We start from the raw sequence: 17,710 nt of genomic DNA on the forward strand, positions 1-17,710 counted from the left end.
GAGAAGATAATCAGTCCCACCCCAACCGTGGAAGTCTCAGTTCTGAAAATGCTCCTGGCAGGAAAATCTGCAGTTCAAGGTCTTACAGGAAAAAAGAGGGCTGAGGGAGGCAGGAGGGAGGAGTGCCCGTAGGAAAACCCTCATAGATACTCGTTGCGTACGTAGTCAAATGAAAACAGCAGCAACACTGAACACCAACTATTGCGTATTTTATATATTTAAAATTGTTAATCAGTTCTATTGTAGTACTACCACCTCTTTTCAGGATTGTGCTCCTTCACAGTCACAGATTTTGGGGGGTGGGGCGAAGATACAGTCCGTAAACACTCCCTGGGATCTTGTCGATGGAGGCCTGATGTCAGGGCCTCCTCAGAGGGCCCTGCCAGGGCTCAGAGACAGAGCGACAGCAAAGACGCAAAGTGCTGCCCGGATCCCTCCTCTGCTCACAGAGTCAACACCAATCTCTGCCCTCCTCTTCCAGCTTTCCATGCCTGAAATTCTCTCCATGAGACCTTCGGCTTTTCTTCTCCTTTTCTTTTTTTAATTCTCACCTGAGGATGTGCTTACTGATTCTGAGAGAGGAGAACGGAGGGAGGGTGGGAAGGGGAGGGAGAGAAACATTGATGCAAGAGGGAAACATCGGTTGGTTGCCTCTCCTACACCCTCAACCGAGGACTGAACCCACAACCCAGGTATGTATGTGCCTTACCAGGAATAGAACCCGCAACATTTTGGTTTATGAGAAGATGCTCCAACTAACTGAGTCATACCAGTCAGAGAGAGATCTTCAGCTTTTCTTTCTCTAATTAGAAATAAAGATCAACATACAAATATTTCAGAAAAGGATGGCATTCTATTCCTACCATTGAATAATGCTACATCTTTTCAAAGAAGTGGGGCAGCGGGGAGACAGGGAGGAATGGGATGAGCGAGAAGCCGACACGGCATTTTGGGGAGCTGGGAAGGAGATGAGAGATGGCAGTGAGGAAGAAGAACTGCGGAGGTCAACTGGAACCTAAGCTTCCTTTAAACACAGAGTAAATGGGGTTACCATCGGATTTAGTGATCCCCTGCATGTCTGCAGTCTGGGAGGATGGAAGAATGTTTGCTCTGTGCAGGGTGGGGGGTGGAATAGCACCCACTGCCCCAGGATGGAAAAGATTTTTCGACAGAACCCCAAAGGGAGGTTATTCTCCCTATGAAACACAAACCACAAAGCACTGATCTGGCAACACCAGAAGTGAGTTCAGATCCCGTTATAACCTGCTATTGCATCTTCATGGCACTTCTTTTTTTTTTAAAATACTGGTGATCATTTAATCATTTTCAATTGTATGACCAACGCCTGACTTCTGGAGGGAAGTGCCACTGAGGTAGAGACCTGATTGCCATTTTACAGTATAATCCAGGGCAATCAACACTCATTCATCGACCCCCAGCGGTGGGTGCATAGAAAAGGTTTAGCCCAGAGAAAAAGCTGCCCAGGGAGGACAACGAAGATCGAAAGAGGAGGCACTGCCCACTAATAAACTGCTCTCAGCATCAATCTTCGGGACTCAGACATATCAGCACGCAAGGCCTCTCCTGCAAAGAACTGTTAAGTTTAGATCGAAAACTAAAACTCTGAGCAAGTGCAGAAGCAGAGACTGGAACTTCCTTTCAGTATTCATAAGAGACCCGCTGGTACTAAAAAACAAACACCATGGATCAGCACCAGTCAAGCCTTCAGAGGGTTCATATCCTGGCCCAGGATTTGACAGCTCCCTGAGAGACCACAAGCAAAACCATCCAGCTAGAAGATGCTCCTGAATTCCTGACATTCCGAAGCTGAGATCAAAGATATGTGTTGCTTTAAACAGCTGCATTTGGGGGTCACTGGTTATGCCGCAGAGTCTTTTGGAGGTCGGTGGTTATTTCTCTACTTCTCTACTTGTGTGCTGCTGGTTAGCCATTGCCTCTCTCACCACGACCGGAATGGAAACCTCTTCCGGGTCAGGTTGGAGGACCACTCGCCTGTGGAGCCAAGGGCTACGTCTGATAGTGGCCATTGTTGTCATTTGATGCGGGCACTAAACCGTGGCCTAGGTAGTCAGAAGAAAGGCATTCTTACTCAGGACAGAGAGTCCTTTACTACCTTGGCCTTACCTGCCACAGACCCTCCCAGCTATGGTCCAAAACCCCCGGGGCTAGATGGATGTCACACTTCAAAACTGTATGTATTCCCCAGAGGTACCCTAATTACGTCACACCCTCAGTGAGGTCTGGGGCAGCACTTTGTAATCAGAAATCAGACACATTAATATTTATGCAATAAGATGTATGATTATTCACACCAAATGGGATGGAGACAAAACCTCAAGATTTTCCACCAGATAGGTTCAGTAGGGCCCACCTCGCCAAAAAGTCAGTAATGAAAAGGTTTTGTTTTTCAGCGTTTTTCTATTTCAGAACTGAATAATGGATTGTAAGACTCTACTAATTTTACACTAAAATTTCTTTCCCTCATCCTTTTCTCATGTTTCCTCTTATCAAATACCTATGTAGTCACTACTTAAGTCTACTAATAAATGCTTTTAAAAAATCATTTGGATGTTCATCTGCCTACTTCGGCAGTTCTCAAACCTGACTGACTGCACATTAGAGTCACTTGGGGAGCTTCAAAATACTACTGCTACCTGGGCCCCAACTCAGTCAGACTCTCTGGGGGAAGGACCAGGCATCAGTATCTGCGGCTGCTGCTGGTGTTTCGAAGGTTCCTTAGAGACTCTGGGTGGTACCCAGGGTTGAGAATCATTCCGCTAGTCAGGAAGATAGCTTAGTTTCCCCAAGACCCCATCTTCTACTCCTATACTCCTTTCAATGGACGATTGATCTTTACTTTTTATTTTGTTCTCCTCTAATTTAATGCATTTGCAAAGGAATGTGGCCTTCACTCTGCTTTATGTCTGAGGTAAATGATGCTATAATCCAATGCAATAAGACTCAGTTACTATCAGCAGTTTGACAGACAGGATCTACTCAAGTAAAAAAAAAATTGCAAGGATGATTTGCAAGAAGCTTAAACTTGAATTTAAAATGTGGTTTAGTCAATATAAAAAACTATATAATTCAAAACACATCTGTAGCTTAGGGTATATTTGCTCTTACAAATGTCTAAATAGAGGATAATTCAGGGACCGATAAGATGTATTTCAAAATTTTCTCTCTCCCCTGGCTACCCATCAAACACATGTTGAATTGCTTTGGTTTTTCTATCTTCAATAACCAGCAGGGCTGTTCACAACATAGCCCTGCAACTTAACAGGCCCAAGGGCCCTTCCTATTTCCAGAATTCGGTCTTCTTTTTTCTCTGGTACTTTAATAGAGCCTTCAGCCTCAAAATCTGAATGCCCCCCAAATTGTTCTGCATCAACACAAAGACTCAAGCAGCAACAAAATGAGCCAAATGCAAACTCTCAGTGCTGGGAGCATCTCCATGAGGAAGGTCAATGGAGAAGACATGAGCAGGCTTCGGGGAACAAGAGGCCCTTGAAAACCAAGTGAGAAGCTGGGGAGAATGAAGGTCATTTTTGGAGGAGAGACCAATAGTGGCCAACATCTCAGCTAACTAGAGGGTCGTCTGCACAAATGGATTTTCCACGGAATCAGCAATCCACACATTTCCTAAGGGTTTTTAGTAAACCTGTTAATTTTTTAAAAACCTTACATTTTGATAGCATGACAGAAATGTTTTTTTAAAACACAGAACCCATTTTCTCATTTCTTAAATTAAATGTAAGAAAAAACATAATCCAGTATTCTTTCCTGTTTTATTCCCAAATATACTCATTTTTACCTCTATAAAATTTTAAGCTAGTAAGGACTTTAAATACTCTAGGGAAAAAAAAACAAATAAATATGCTTCTTAAAGTAATCAACATACTCTTAGATAAAACACACACTGAGCAAGGACTGTAGGCAGACTTTTGTCCTATGAATACCCGTGGGCTAACTAACAATTTCCTTTGTTCCTCGAAAGCCTGTTTTCCTATCTCCAAGTTCATTATTTTCTGTAATACTGCCACATGTCTGACACCTGGATAATCTTGCAACTACCTGTCAATGTCAACCAATAATTGAGAAATTAAGAAAGATATGTAAATATCTGTCTAGACACTACAGCTCTCCACCTAATAGTTTATTTAACAAATAGTTGTTTTCCCAGTAGTTGCTGTCTCCACATCAAAGACGTGTTTGTTCAGCATGCTCCGAGGATGAAATATGCTTATACTTACTCATCTATTTCAAGGCTAGGGATATTTAAAATTTTTTCTTATATGGACTTTTTGTTGAATACACACAAATATGCCTATTAATTTCATTACAACTTAGCCCATAGCTGACTATTCAAAGTCTAAGATCTGTACCATTGCCCTGAATGTAACAGAATGAACAGGGATAGAGTCCTACATTTAGGCTTCTAAGCCTCTTAATTACATCTGCTACACACGCATATATCTGCTTGGACAGAAGGTCATGCTGAAAAGACCTGATAATTTTCAGAGGGTCACAAGCACGGTATGAGTTAACAACAGCAGCTGGATTACTTGGAATGATAACTATGTTGTTAGGAATAGTACCTATTCCTAGAAGAATGGCATTCAGGTCACACACACAAAGACAATGATGGACTCCAGAAAGACCAACATGCGGATGGCATCTGGCTGGGGGTACCATTTGCTTAGGTTTCTGGGGAGCAGTCAGTATCCACAGGAGGACAACCAGGAGACAGCCACCACTTCGTAGCTAAATGCAACAGGTGGCAGCAGTCCTCGTTTACCATGTCCTCTCCACAGCAGCTGACATTGCTACCCGTTCTCTTCTTAACCATGGGGATTCCACGCCAGCGCACGCTCCACGCTGTTCTCCTTCCTTTCTGGCTGCTACTTCTCTTCCCTCAAGGCTTCCTTTCCCTCTTGTAATTCTCTGGAGAAGCCGGGCTCTTTTTTCACTCTGGGCCTTTCCATATGATTGCCTCTCCCACCTCTGTGTGGTTGCCCCTTGTCCTTCAAGTGCCAACTTATCTTCCTTGAGTGGAGTCCTCCCCATACTCCAGTAGCATTCTATCCTCCCCTCAATTTTAACACCGTCACACAGGCTAGTGAAGTCACCTCGCTAGCTGGAGCTCTTAAATAGCAGATTAGGAGCCTATGGAAATGAACTCCTTTACTAATCATTCTGCCCCTGGCTCCTATTACCACCCCTGATACATATATTTGTGCTCAGGAACACAAGTGAAGTGTTTGTGGCTGCTGCTTGAGAAGAGAAGACTTAGGGGGAACATGATCATTGGCTTCAAATATTTAAAAGGTTGAAGGTAAGATTCAAACTAATGGGAAGAGGTTGCAAAAAGATCTGGGGCAGCGCTCAGAAGTTTCACATAATGAGAGCTGTCCACAGTGGAAAGGGTCTGAGTACATGAGGTTCAGTAGAACCTGCTTCATGCGGGAAGGTAAGTATCAGAAGTGCCCAGACCAAGGCTCGGTGCTGAAGATTTGTTTAAGAAAGCTACTTTTCCAAATCATCCACTGTCAAAAGAGAACAAGCACGAGCCCCCAGGGGGTGGTGATATCTGTCAGCCTGCATGAACAGCTGGCGATGCTAACGCTGTTTAATCCACCCAACAGAGCCAGGGGTGGTGCAAACCTTAACAAAGAGATGAAAAGTAACTGTGGGGGCTGGTTTTGGTTGGGGGAATCTCATAAATTTCGCGGCACAAGGAACAGGAAAAGCTGCAGATGTACTGGTTGGAAAAACAAACAAACAAACAAAAACCAAACAAATCCTGCAGAGAGCAAGCTAACGCCACTGTCATCTTTTCAAAAAAGTGGGTATATCTGCTCCCTCAATCTCCAGAGCTGCTCTCCACCACTCCTGATCTGGGATTTCCTCAACGCCGTGATTGCTGTTCAATGCTGGCTTCTCAAGAGATTAAAAAATTCATACAAATGAAATGTGTTTTAAGGGAACAAGTATGTTTTGGACATTCTGATCTTGCTATAATAATGAAACAAAGCACTGATTATGTTTACATCATTACATTTTTTTTCATTTTCTGATAAGCCCAGAGTATTTTCAATCTATATGACATTTAAACGATTCTTCAGTGGATTTATATGATATAACTACTTTAACAAAGTATCTTTAAAGGCATAATATAACTTGCAAACCTATGTTTTAACATACCTCTTAGTTCATGTTACATGCCACTCTTGCAGAGTAAAACGCCTTTTCTCAATCAGTGTGCTTTTTGGAGGTAAACTTCTCAACCATGGAAATGTTCAACCACAACACTAGTTGGGTCCCCGATATTTGGGGGATCTCCCACCACAGGGGTCACCTGTCTGTAGGGGGTCGAGCCTGCAGAAGCTTGAAGGGATCTCACACTAGAAATGCTGTATTTCGACGAATCTAGATCAAGTAAGACCTTTTCCAACTAGAAAGTCTATCTATAAAAATTGCCAGCTTGGGAGGGGTTCCCAGGCAAACAAGACTCAGAACTCAAGATCCAAAAGCCTAAAAGAGGAGAAGGAAATCTGTGTTTATTTTACACCGACCTTGAAAGAAGTTCTAGGACCCCAGCTGGTGGGATGGAGTCATGGCCCATAGGACTGTTACAGGATTAAATGAGCTAATAGCTGAAGCACCTGGGTCGGTGCCGGACACAGAGCAAGCGCTTTCTGAGTGTTAGCTATCATCATCACCACCACCATCAGTGCATTATTATAGTTAATACAGTTGAGCTTAACAATAAAATAAACAGAAGACAATCCAGTCCTTAACTGCCTTAACATTTCCTGTGTTTAAGCCCCTTCTTCCCACCTAACTTATAAATAAACTCCTTGAGCACCAGTATTACCTCTGCTTACTACATGCCCCCGACCTAGCAACCAGCCCCCATGCAACTGGCATAAAAGGGGCCAATATGTTTCATCAAAGTTGTGAACAGTGCTTCAAGTCCTTGTCGTTTCAGTTTACTTTAAAAATAAGCTTTTACACTCACTGAATCCTGAAGCCTTTATAAATGTAAGAAGGACCGACTTTAGTTTTAAAAATTCACTTTGAAACTTCAAAGGTCTCAAACAACTAGCTGTGGCCTGGCAGCTTTTGACATTCGAGAGGTAACTGTTATTTTATGAATCAAGGGATTGTGGGTATGTATTCGACAAAAATGTGTATTAATTTTGTAGTTCTGCCATAACAAATTACTACCCATTTAGCAGCCTAAAAAGGCTGTTAAAAATGGATTACATCCATTTATCCCTTCCCATTTCTGGAGGTCAGAAGCCCAGGTACTGTGTGGTTCAACAGGATCCTCTGCTTAATGACTCGAGAGGCCAAAATCAAGGGATGGGCAGGGCTGCGCTCCTTTCTGGAAGCTCTGGGGGAGCGCATGCTTCCCGGTTCATTCCCGTTTGGGAGGGAACTAGTGCTTGCATCTGTCTACAGTGTTGAGGCGCCTGCTGCCTGGCTGAGCGCACCTGGAATCCGCCCTTAACCCCTCCAGGACACTCTCTGCACGAGGCTCCTCCCCCTCAGGGCCAGCAATAACATGCTTCCACTTTCTCAGGCCTGGAATTTTTTTTATCGCGCCTTCTTTTCTGCCATTTCTCTTTGACTTTTGCCAGAGTGAGCTCTTAGTGTTTAAGGGCTTGTGGGATTTGACTGGATCCATGCAGACAATCCAGGTCTGTAGCCTTAATTACGTCTGCAATGCACCTTTTACCATCTAATGTGACATTTACAGGTACTAATTAGGGTACTCATCTTTGGGGGACCGGTCTACCTACCACGGAATAGCAGCACAGACCCTCAGAGCCTTTTTGAGAAACCATCCCTCAACACCTTCTTAGGGCCTTAGAGTAACTTGCTAGTAGAGTCGGTTTTGGAAAATGGTTTACCTATTTTAAAATCTTTACCAGAGTTCAATTATTTCTGAGCGCGCATAATAAAACCAGAAGACCTCAGAACCAGTCTAAACGAATTATAAATTGCTAAACCACACAGACACATTTGCCAGTATCTAATGATTCCTAACAGATTAAAAATTAAAATGTTATTTACTATATAACTTGGCAGGTCTCATTTCATACAATTATTTAAATTTAAAAAATTCCATAATCACACCTTAAACCGCATTTGTGGAGACCATTCAGTAACCAGAACATGTTTTAAGTGAAGGTAATGTGAAAATTGCTTTCTGAACCCTAAGTTTTGTTACTTTTAATTAATGTGGACTCTTAATTCCTACTCCCTGTCTGGAAGGCTCTGTGTCTGCGGTGGAAAGGCCGACAAGCTCAGTCACGGGAGGCCATGAGGCCGCCGTGCGGGAGCAGCTCCCTGCCCCCGAGAGCATCGCATCCGCATCGGCCACTCCTAGGCTCCTCCCCCGGTTCTCCGCAGGTCTTTCAGAATCAACAGGCTAATAAATTAACATCTGCAAGCAAGACTCTTCCCTCTTTTACCCACACACAAGTTCATCTCTGTGCTGTTTTAGAGTAATAAAAGATTAAAAATAACCACAATATCCAAAAGTAGGGGAAATGGTAAATCATAGAATGGGATTCTATAAATGAAATGAAAAGTACAGACCACAAAATCAAAGAGTCATTTTTAATATAAAAAATATATACACACAAAAAGTGGCCTAGAAGGTTATAAACACTACAATGTTAATAATAAGTTATTTCTGAGTGGTTTCATTGTGGGCATTTTTTCTGTTCTGGGATTTAAAAAAATTGTGAAGTCTTTAAGTCCAAGTTAAACAATCGAGTGTCCATTAAATAAAAAGAAAACTGCAAAGCATAATCCCCGGTATTGACAGCTCCCCACCAGGGTTACCACCATTTTGACGCTTACGAACATAGGAATAGAATTCACTCCATTTTTACCCACTAGTCACATGGAATTTCATTATATTCTAATTTTTACAACAAAATAAAACAGAAACATTTAAAATCTACCTTATTCCATCACCGCCAAAAAAATTCAAGTAATTTTTTACTTATTCATATAAATAAGTAAAAATAAGTAAGTAAGTAAGGACCTCCAGGTCCTTCTGCAATAAGCACATAAAGCTTTAACATTAACTTAAGAATGCAAAATCACATTTCACTGCAGCAGCTATAAGTTTTATTTTCAAGAAATGAATAAAGAAGCAGCCCAACATGAAATGCCACTGGATCATCCTTTCAAAGCTCCTTTAGCTTCTCTCACAGAACTTCCCAGTAATACTTCACAAACTCATGATTGGCAATACACAAATCAATAGCGGAAGGGTGTATGTCTATTCCTTGTCAATTAAAAATGTCATTGTTTTCTATGTGTATTGCATCTCAAACTAATTTCCTTCATCTTGGGAAGAGATGGCCAAATACCACAGTATACATATGCATGTCCACACATGTGCATTCCACACACATACATACATTCTTCCCCTATTCACAAAGGATTCCTTGAGACACCTTTTGTTCTTGAATGGCTTCTATGCACTCACGGGCTCCTGAACAGATGCTTTTAAATTAATGTTCCCACACTGGGCTTGTTCCAGTAGCAAATCAGCATGCATTATACTGCTCGCCAAACTAAATTCTCAAAGCTAGATACAAATTAGACTGCCACATAGTCTGGGTAGGTGCAGAGGTTTTCTTGGAAGTAGAGATGGTAACTTAGCAATTAATTTTTAAAAGTCGTGTATGTACATCTATATCTTTTGGAATATGGGGGTTCATTTCCAGGATGAAGAGTCATTTTGATCTACAATAGACATAGAATGTATATGCATTTTTTTAATTGACAAAGGACAGAAATATTCCATTCAGTTGCCTGTTCAGGTGTTGGCAGCCCCAGGTGTGTGAGGTGTCACTGTGACCCTTCCTGACGGAAACAGCTCTCCCATGGCCCTAGGGACCTACAGTTCACAGCCCAAGGCCCTTCGGATGTAGTAGCTGATGAGGGAAGCTACAATAACCAGCCCCATGACTTCTTATAAGAAAATAAGAATGAGGAATACTATATCAGAAATGTGCTACAATTCCTCTGGTGCTTTTCAAATGCTCCTTGAAACTAGATCTGTCTTCTAGGGTCTCACTTGACACTTTTTCTAAAAACTCAATCTAGCTGGCCCTCCTCCAAATCACACAGTAGCTCTCAAGCCTCTGGAAGAGCTGGAGCCAGGCTAAGGATTCCAAGTAGGAATTTTTTTGTTCCCTGCAGATAAGAAATATAAGGTAACAAGATGTTCATGATCCTATGGCAGCCAGACAGAAAGTTAGTCATCCCCCGAGGGAGTGACTTCCTTTGATTCTCTGAAGCAACATGCTTGCTCAGGTCTGTGACAGATGAAGCAAAGGGAGATTAACTACACTCCATTTCTCCATTTCCCAGGAAAAAAAAAAGGCAGGCAGCCCGGTAAAAGGTGAGTGGAAACTCGTGTTTCAGTGTTTTAAAAAACATATTTTTAAATGTGGTAAAAATCATCATTAGCTTGTGCTCATCGCGTATTAAAGGTGACAGATGCTCTCCTCATCGACTAACCTATGATTATTTCTAGACCTTGTTAACTTGGCATACGGTCGCTTAAATCTCTACAATTCCAGCTTTTTGAGAGTCATCAAAACCAAAATCCTGTGCTATTACTCCTTGCTGAACCAGTACCAATCGGAAAGTTTTCGATTTAAAAAGCTGTCATTGTTATCTTCAGATACGACTGTTGAAGAAAAAAATTCTCCAATGAATCAAACCCAACTTGCAGATTCCTCAGGTACAAACCACAGGAATCCTGGCCACCATGTATGCTTTCTGGGCCCAGAAAGGGTACAAACACATCCCAAAAGACATAGCCCTAAAAAAAATAACAAACTTCGGGTAAAGATGAAGCACGGCAAAGAAGAGTTTTACATGAGTGAAACAAAATCTGGGAAGCAGCAATGAGGAAGGAGATGGCTGACAACACAGAAAATCTTATAAACTAGGCATCTCCTGGCTGGTGTAGCTCAGTGGATAGAACGCGGGCCTGCAAACCAACAGGTCGCCAGTTTGATTCCTAGTCAGGGCACATGCCTGGGTTGTGGGCCAGGTCCCCACTAGGTGGTGCCTGAGAGGCAACCACACATTGATGTTTCTCTCCCTCTCTTTCTCCTTCCCTTCCCTTCTCTCTAAAAATAAATAAATAAATAAATAATTTTTTAAAGTTGGCATCTTTGAGTTCCACAGCACATGCACTCAGTGGTTGTTCAGTAAATGCAGTTCCTTGTGCCTCTCTGACCAGTACTCTTTTTTTCTTCAAGAACTACAAGGAAAAGACGACTTGGAAGAAAAATCAAAGGTTAAGTGCAGGCCTTAGTTAATGAGAGTAAAATCAGACCCATCTCACCTATCAAGAAGGATCCCAAATGAGAGAAAAATGAGAACAAGACTTAACCTAGAAAGAATACTAGAGGTACGAGAGAACAAGTTCACAACTGATGGAAAATGGTGAAGTTACGTCACAATGTCTGGATGCTGAGCAGGGAAAAATGTTTTTGTGAACTTGACAATGTGCAGCAGTAAGTAGTAATCATCTCTCTTTTTTTCTTTCTAGAGAAATACAGAAAGAAATTCCAGAGCAGGCTTCTTTTCTCCAACACTTTCATCAAAGGCATGGCTTGTTTGCTTTTTAGGGGTCCGTTGGCTGCAAGACCTTCTAGAACTTAGAGCAAACACCTTCCTTTGTAATTTGGGTTTGACTGGCAAGTGAGGTTTTTTAGCTCAGCAGCGCTGCTCAGAGGGGTCCTTGGGCAGCATCCAGAGGAGGAAGCAGAAACACAGATCTCCTTAAACAGGAGATCAAAACTGGGTCTAGACTTTCATCTCCTGCTTCCTTTAAAACAACATCCCAAATGATCCCTATTAGATTATTTCTCTTTCTTTGGGCTAAATTTTCTTCAGTGCACCTGAAGGAAGACCCAAGAGAAGAAATTTAGAAAATCCTACTAAAAGTACCAGAAGCTTAGATTCCATGTTGAAGCTGGATGAACCAAAGAAACGAGTGAGGCTATACACACAAATGCGCGGAGACATTTAAACTGGTGAAAATTACAAACCAAATCGGCTCTGAGGAGGAGTATGAGGGGGTAAGAGTATCTAGTTAAGTGATCCCGAGTATTATTAGATTTTGCTCTCATCCCCGCTGACATCACTTCCTAAATTCTAAACTCCTGATTTGTAATTTTAATTCATCCCTCAAGATTTGGCCACAAACTCTCCACCACCATCCCCACCACCCCCACCATCCCCACCATCCAAGGGATGGCGGATTCCACGGGACCAAGTAGCATAGGGTACCACACCACGTGTCCCCATCCTTTTATAAATGCCACTGATGTAACGGTGCCACCATGCAGCATCTAGTATATAAAGTTCACATCTTAGCCTAACTCACATCGCTTCAGCGGCCTGACAATTAGACTGTGTGGACAGAAAAAAAATCACAAATTTCACTCAAGTCCAGACACGATGCTTGTGTTCTATTATGCCTACAATTTCCATCAGGAAAATGTAGCCTAAAGAAAGAGAAACAGTCTAACAGGAACTGCTTGGGATGCTGACTTTAAGGCAGCAAGAGATGAAAGTCTCGAATCAGTCTGAGCTCCTATTTAAGGATATCTTTGGTTCTGTTTCCTGTCTTTGGATGCTACCCAAGTACTCTCAGTCCTTTGCGATGCCTCAAAGTTTAACATAGTTCCAAAACTTACATCTGAAGAACTATGGCTTTCAAAGCAACACTTAATTCATTGTAAACGCCTCCCTATATTTTGTTTGCCCTACATTGTAACACAAATATATCAAGGCCATATTATCAATTCTGAATATTCTTTTTGTCATGGACGCAGAAAGAATTCATCATTTAAAAATAAAATAAAATCATGCCCAGAACTTCAAGAATGGGAATACACAGGCTATGTCATTCAAGGGACCTTCTTAGCCCACCAGCTTTACCAAACCAACAGACTCGTAGTAAATAAAAAGGAGAAAATCTTCAAGGTAACAAAGCTTGTAGGGTCAGGAGACATTCAAAAGGAAGCTACACTGCTAAGGCAGAAACCGCATGTGCAACAGAGAAACGGTTTTCAGATAATAATATCCGGAGTGTTTGTGTGGACTTTACAGAGCAGAAGGGTTCTATTGTATCCATGCCCTTTCCCACAAGCTGAAAACTTCGTACGGAGTTTTATTGTTTAGGTCTGTGGACATCGGGCACTTGGGAGGGTGGCTCTCTGCTGAAAATCACCAGAAACATGGCTGGGACATTTTTATCATTCATGTTTGTATACACTCAATAACCGCAAATCTGACTCAATTATAGACATTTTTTTAATTTCTGCACATGTGCTATCTTCTCATGTTCCTTTCCTATGAAAACTCACTTATGTTTTCTTCCAGGGTAGAATTTCAGGAATTACTATGTCTTAGATGACAGGATGCTTCCTTTGACGAACCTAACCTGGGACTAAGAAATAAACTATGGGGGTTAAAGAAAGGAGGACTTTTTTGAAAGACAGCCACCTACAAAACTCCCAAGCTTGAACAAAGAGAGATGAGTGTACAAGACAGGGGCCTATATCACTGCTGCCCCCTTTCAGGGTCCCCCAAACCACGCCCACCCTGAGCAGCCCCTCAGCAACGCTGCAACGCAGACCTCACTTCTGCTTTCCTTTAATGAATGCGTTCTGGGTCCCGGGAGATGAGAACTGTTAACTTGAGTGAGGTATGTAAATAGTTCCCTTCCTGCACCGTGTTAACACCCAGGTTCCAGGGTTTTCATACCACTATCAATAAGAATAATTACATCATAAAGACCGAAGCACAACAGTCCCTTAAATGTTTATGCAATAACTGAAGAAATTTTAGACTCTGGATACTGTCTACTCTAACCACTCGACTTGGCACAACCAAGGTCACACCACTGGAAGAATTAAGAATCAAGGTCCTCAATCTCCCTTTAATGATATTTTCACTATTCTGGGCCAATGGAAAGGATGAAATTTTCTCCTCTGCTGTTAATTCTCGTGCACAACACCACTACTGTAGCACCTCTCCTCAATTTATTCAGTCTTTTAGCTTGGAGACTTTTCTAGGAAGGTGACCTCAACCACATATACAGCAAACACTTTGCTATCCGGCCCTTTTTTTATATAGGCTTTCTTGAATTTGACTTTCTTGAGAGAAGTCATTCCTACTTACGCTGTCACCTCCCTACTGCCCTTCTACCCAGGACTCTACCCTCCGCTCTGCTCTCCAGCAGACGGCCTCTCTGTAGTGATTCCCGGTGCTTCGGCCCTGACCTCTCTGAGCTCCAGACTCGCATCTCCAGGCATGTCCTGAGTATTTTTATGTCCTTACCTCCTCAAATTCAGTCTGTCCAAAAACATATCATCTCACCTTCCACATATTTTGCTCAACTTCCTAAGTATCAATCATCACTTTCCCACTCAAGCAAGTTCAGAACTTTAGTCATGTGACTCCTCCTCTACTTTTATAGCCAGTTCTGTTGATTTTTTAAAATTCTTTGTGCTTCTTTTTGAACTGGTCTGTTTTGGTTCCCACAAAAACCACTACACACTAGGTTTTCATCAGCCTCTCAACCAGTGTCCCCACCTCTCTCTTCAATGTCTACTTCATCACTTTTCTTAACCAGGACATTCTCTACTCAGGTGGGTCTACTCGCAACTTTTTGACTGTACTTTCTCATTCCTCTGCCCACACACAATAAACCCCACAGCTAGAGTATACACCCTCCTCCTCATCACCTGCTCAGAACCTGACATTGCAATGATGGTTCAAGTCCAGTCTCTTCAATGAAGCTTTCTCTTACTGTTCTGGAGTTCACTACCTGTATATCACAATTTTTGGTGCCCAATTGCCAATCACTTTATACATTAATTTTCAAAAAGTACTTGTCTTCCTGATAAGGGTGTAGGAAGCACATCTTACATGTATTTGCTGCTTCCAAAAAATATCTCAATAACTATATTACATTATGAAAAAAATAAGCCATAGTAGTTAAGAGAACATGATTAGGAAGTGGAAATTTTGTGTTTAGATCCTGGCTTTGTTCTGTTCTATTATAGATGGGTGACCTTGGGCAAATAACCGCCACAAACTCTCATAGCTATAAAACAGAGATAATGCCACCTATTTCATAGGGATGTTGTGAAGTTGAACAGAATGTGTATGTACACATATAAAATGTTCACCATAGTATGTGGTCTGTGGGGAGTGCCTTTTTAAGGATTTTGCACTCTTCTTTAGAAGAGTGCCTAGTCAATACTTTAAACTGCATAATCTTCAGATTCAATGTAATCTCTATCAAAATTCTAGTGGCACTTTCCACAGAAAAAGAACAAATAATACTAAAAATTTTATGGAACCACAAAAGACCCCCAATAGCCAAAAAAAAATTGAAAAAGAGGAACAAAGCTAGAAGCATCATACTCCCTGGTTTCAAACTATAATACAAAACTATAGTAACTAAAACAGTATGGTATGGCAGAACAATAGACACATACATCAATGGCACAGAATAGAGAGCCCCAAAATAAACCCAATGGGGTTTATATGGTCAATTAATGTATGACAAAGAAGCCAAGAATATACAATGGGAGAAAGACAATCTTTTCAGTAAACAGTGTTGAGAAAACTGGACAGCCACATGCAAAAGAATGAAACTGGACAACTATCTGAACCCATAAATAAGAATTAACTCAAAATAGATTAAAGACTTGAATGTAAGACCTGAAACCATAAAAATTCTAGATTAAACCATGAGAAATAAGCTCATTTACATCAGTCTTGATGATGATGTTTTTGGATCTAAAACCAAAGCAAATGCAACCAAAGCAAAAAATCAGTAAGTGGGACCACATCAAACTAAGAAGCTTCTGCACAGCAAAGAAAACCACCAACAAAATGAAATGACAAGGAACTAATGAGAAAAAATAATTGCAAATCACGTATCTGAAAAGGATTAATATCCAAAATATATAAAGAATTCATATAACCCAATAGCACAAATAAAACAAACAAAAGAAAAACAAAAAAAATCTGATTTAAAAATTGGTAGAGCCCTGGCCCATGTGGCTTAGTTGGTTGGAGCACTGGCCCATAAACTCATGGATTTGGTTCCTGGTCAGGGCACATACCTAGGCTGCGAGATTGGTTCCCAGTCAGGGTGTGTATGAGAGTTGACCAATCAATGTTTCTCTCCCACACTGATGTTTCTCTTCCTCTCTCCTTCCCACCCTTCACCCCCTCTCTAAAATCAATAAGCATGTCCTTGGGTGAGAGTAAAAAAGAATTTTTTTAATGGGCAGAGGATCTAAATAGACATTTCTCCAAAGAGGACATACAGATGGCTAATGGGTATATGAACATGCTCAACATCGTTCATCATCAAGGAAGTGAGTACCAAAAGCATAATGAAATGTCACTGCACATCTGGTTGGAATGGCTCTTGTCAAAAAGACAAGAAATAATAGGTGTTGGCAAAGACGTAGAGAAAAGGGAGCGCTTGTGCACTGTTGGTGAGAATGCACACTGGTGCAACCACTACGGACAAAAGTATGGGGGTCCCTCAAAAAATTAAAGACAGAACTACCACATGATCCAGCAACTCCACACCTAGATAATTTATCCAAGAAAAGGAAAGCACTGACTAGAAAAGATATCTGCACCTCTAAGTGTCCACTGACAAATAAATGGATAAAGAAAATGGAATATTATTCAGAAGCAGGGTTAGGGGTAAGTAAAATGGGTGAAGGGAGTCAAAAGTACAAACTTCCAGTTACAAAAATAAATAAGGCATGAAGATGTAATGTAGACCATGGTAACTTCAGTTAGTAATACTGTATTGAATATCTGAAAGTTGCCAAGAGAGTAGATCTTAAAAGCTGACATCACAAGAAAAAAATTCTGTAACTATATATGGTGACAGATTTTAACTAAAGTTGCTGTGGTGGTCATTTTATAATATATGAAAATATGGAGTCATTATGTTGAAACTAATACAATGATGCATATCAATTACTCTTTAATAAAAAAGATAAATAAATAAAGAGCCACAAAGTTCATGCTAAACAGTTTTTCTTAACACACTGTCAAGATTCCACTTCACATGAAGTTTTAGACCACCAATCACTGTATTTAGTCAAAAATTACTTTTCTAACCAGTGTCTAAGAAAAACAAAAAAGGCAACTTTGAACTTTGAAGCTGTGCCCAGATGCCAACCTGATGTGTAAAACTGAACAAAGTCAGTTTCATCCACATCATAACCCAACCCAGCACGGTTTGCAGCCATTGCCGCCTCGAAATGACACAGTTAAAGCAGAATTAGAGAATCACTGGTAGGCTAGAAAAGTTCCCAGAGAGCCAAGCCACTGGATAGAGATTTTGTATGAAGGACCGCTCGAGCCTCAGAACTGAAGAAGGGCCATGGTGAGCGACCACAGCCAGCTTTTTCTATGAGGACAGGCACATGTTTTTCTTCAACCAACAAGGCAATTACCAACTCTGATTTGGGGCTTCAAAAAACACAGTGAAAATACTGCAATCTGGCACATCAAAAACCAACAATGTGGCCCTGGCTGGTGTAGCTCAGTGGATTGAGCGTGGGTTGCAAACCAGAGGGTTACC

The 17,710-nt window shown here is 41.4% G+C and overlaps 1 protein-coding gene across 1 annotated transcript in view; it reads right to left on the reverse strand.

Moving 5' to 3' along the window:
* Positions 1-17,710, reverse strand: part of RAPGEF5 (Rap guanine nucleotide exchange factor 5) — a 216,727-nt gene that overhangs the window by 130,676 nt on the left and 68,341 nt on the right. The gene's annotated exons all lie outside the window — the stretch shown is intronic.

This window comes from Artibeus jamaicensis, unplaced genomic scaffold, assembly GCF_021234435.1.
Source record: "Artibeus jamaicensis isolate MK-2021 breed Jamaican fruit bat unplaced genomic scaffold, CSHL_Jam_final contig_3230, whole genome shotgun sequence".
Classification (NCBI taxonomy): domain Eukaryota; kingdom Metazoa; phylum Chordata; class Mammalia; order Chiroptera; family Phyllostomidae; genus Artibeus; species Artibeus jamaicensis.